Raw genomic sequence first — 3,011 nt, 5'->3', positions numbered from 1 at the left:
TATTTTGTTGCAAAGTTTAATTTGGTAAAGAAAAGCTTAAAAATTGTTAGTTGCCTATTCACCCCCCTCTAGTCAACCATATCGATCCTTTCACCAAGCTTGCCTTCCACGCCAAGGAAATTCCCATCAGGATACGGGATGAAATCTTCAATCTTGTATCTTCATAGTCCGGGAGTCCGGCCAAAGGTCATAGTGCGGCCATCCGGACACCTCCTAATCCAGGACTCCCTCAATCTTCATTATCATTATCAATACATCCTATGCAGGTGAGTTAGGATGCACTTGATCCCAGAAAGGTATATATCCTTTAAACTAACTATAGTACATAATATCCAACATAAGAGGGTCATGCTACAGCAATAGGATACTTGGCTCAGTCTAGATATCAGTACAAATCAAGTTGTGCATATTTGTTGTTGGCATGAACCACATAGTCGCATGTCAGGTTTGCAAAATCCATTCATCGCATGGAAGCTTAGTGCCTTTCACACACTGAAGATTATCTGGCAACAAGCTGTGTCGACGAATCTCTGGATATGGTGATTCATGAAGCCCATGGTACGATGTGTAAACACAGTTCCCCCTGGTGAATGGTAGTTGCATAACTCGATGATTGGTTGGATGATCCGATAATTGAGCCCGAGGAACATGGAGTGGTTGCCGAGGCTGTAAACCCACCTCCAGTTGAGCACGCCTGGCCCAACGGAGCTAGGATATTTCTTAAACAAAAAGCAGCCATAGCCATCACAGTCACGAACACCCCAGGCATTGTACTGCATGTGGTTTGATAAAATGGTTTGGTCAATTTGGTACGTGTGAATGAGCATCAAATGACCGTCGTTAGTTGAACGAGCAATAAACCACCACCCATTGACTTGTATATTTCCAGGTCCTAGAATTATGAAGGCAAGCGCATTTGTGTCTGCAGCAACAAATCAAATTGGAGATCAAAAGGACAAAAATATACAATCATGTTTAGAGTATGTGTGGAATTAAGATTAATATAAAAGTGACACATATCATAGACAGAGAATTGCAATGCCGTGGTCATAATCATAACCAAAGTTAAAAAAATAAGCCAATGGCTTTCATATTCTAGCAATATGTCATGGTTGAAACATCATGTAAAAATGAGAGGAAAACGGCTATGACAGGGCCTACTCATATTCTACCATAGCAGTTACTACTGTTCTCATATCAACTCTAAACAATAACATGTGTGGTTATAAAAATCTTGGAAATGAGAGTAACATATAGCAATCATGAGGTTGTACTCATAATATTTATTCTAACAATCATTATTCTCATATCAACTCTAACAATAACATGTGTGGTCATAAAAATCGAGGAAATGAGAGGAACATATAGCAATGATGTGGTTATAAACATACTATCTATTCTAAAATTCTAACAATCAACAGGAAGACATATTCATAAGGTAAAGATGAGATGAGATAGAACAATTACACGATGATAGATTCCACCAGTATAGGTAGCCAATATGTGCGTCGACCGCGTAAACGATGTCATCGTGCACGATATCATCACACAGAAATGGAGGCTCAACAGGATTCATGATGAGCCATAACCATGTATCGTGACCAGATTCCAGATAGACTAATCCCATGTCGAACAAGGCAATGGCTTGTAATCCATGTAGTCTTCTGATGGTGTGGGCACTTCGCAGATTACAACCTTCAGCAAATGGAGGTCGCACCAAAAGCTCGACGCGTCTCGTGCGTAGTAGGCAGGAGTGTCCGGCGGGCCGCGGGGCTCGATGGCGGCGGTATCCAATGATGGAAGGGTGATCTCTCGCTGGGTGTAGATATCCACGAGACGCCATGGACTACTGGACTGGTGGATGAGGATGATCCAGTTGGCCTTCATGCCCGCCCAGTAGTGGCCACGCATGAAGGAGAGGGTGACGGGGAGTGGTAGCTGATGTCTACTACGCAACGTTATTCTTGTAGACACGTGTTGTGCCTCAAAGTGTAGAGTTTTTGAGCTTCTCGTTGAAGAGATTGATTGGATAGGAAGCTCCTCCTCGTTACCTGATTCATTAAAAGAAACACTAGGAGGGTAATTGTCGGATATCGGGTTCCGGCAAAACCCTTGAGGTTCGAACACTGGGGTGTGCACGAAGATTTCTGTAACGCCCCAGATTCGATGCGCCAGGTGTCTGTCAGTTATTCACCATCGTTTCCATGTCATTTTCTTGCGTGTTGCATTTTATCATGTCATCATGTGCATTTCATTTTGCATGCGTGTTCGTCTAATGCATCCGAGCATTTTCCCCGTTGTCCGTTCTGCAATCCGGCGTTCCCCTTTTGTCTCCTGTTGTGAGCGGGTGCTAAACTTTCTCGGAATGGCCCAAGGTTTGTCAAGCGGCCTTGTATAGCACCGATAGACCGCCTGTCAAGTTTCGTGCCATTTGGAGTCCGTTTGATACTCCAACGGTTAACTGCGCAGCCCGAAACCCCACTTTCTCTTTGCAGCCCAACACCCCTCCAAAGTGGCACAAAACCCATCCTAATCGCCTCCATGCTCTCGGTCGTTCGATCACGATCGCGTGGCCGAAAACCGCTCCTCATTTGGACTCTCCTAGCTCCCTCTACCTATAAATTAGTCCCCCTCCCCCGAATTCGCGGTCTAATCCTACCCTAACCCTAGCCCCGCTCCTCCCCGTGCTGCCGGACGCGTCCGATCGCGCCGGACATGTCCACCACCACCCAGCCACGTCACCTGGACAATCGCGCGTCGCCACCTCAGCATTTGTTGCCCTCGCAGCGAATCAGCCGCCGCCACATCGCCTCCTCTCTCTCTCCACCGCGCCGGCCCTGCAGGCCCATCGCAGGCCCGCGCTGGCCCGAGCCGCCGCCGCCCGAACCCGCGCGAGCCCGGAGCCTCGCCGCCACCCTGTTGCTTCCCGCCGGCCACCGAACCACACCGGTGACCAGCCGTTGCCGGAGCGCGCCGTCCCCGCCGCCAGCACCTCCCCGTCGCCCGCCGGC

The sequence above is a fragment of the Triticum aestivum genome, chromosome 3B, assembly GCF_018294505.1.
Source record: "Triticum aestivum cultivar Chinese Spring chromosome 3B, IWGSC CS RefSeq v2.1, whole genome shotgun sequence".
Classification (NCBI taxonomy): domain Eukaryota; kingdom Viridiplantae; phylum Streptophyta; class Magnoliopsida; order Poales; family Poaceae; genus Triticum; species Triticum aestivum.
This window is presented reverse-complemented; position numbering follows the sequence as displayed.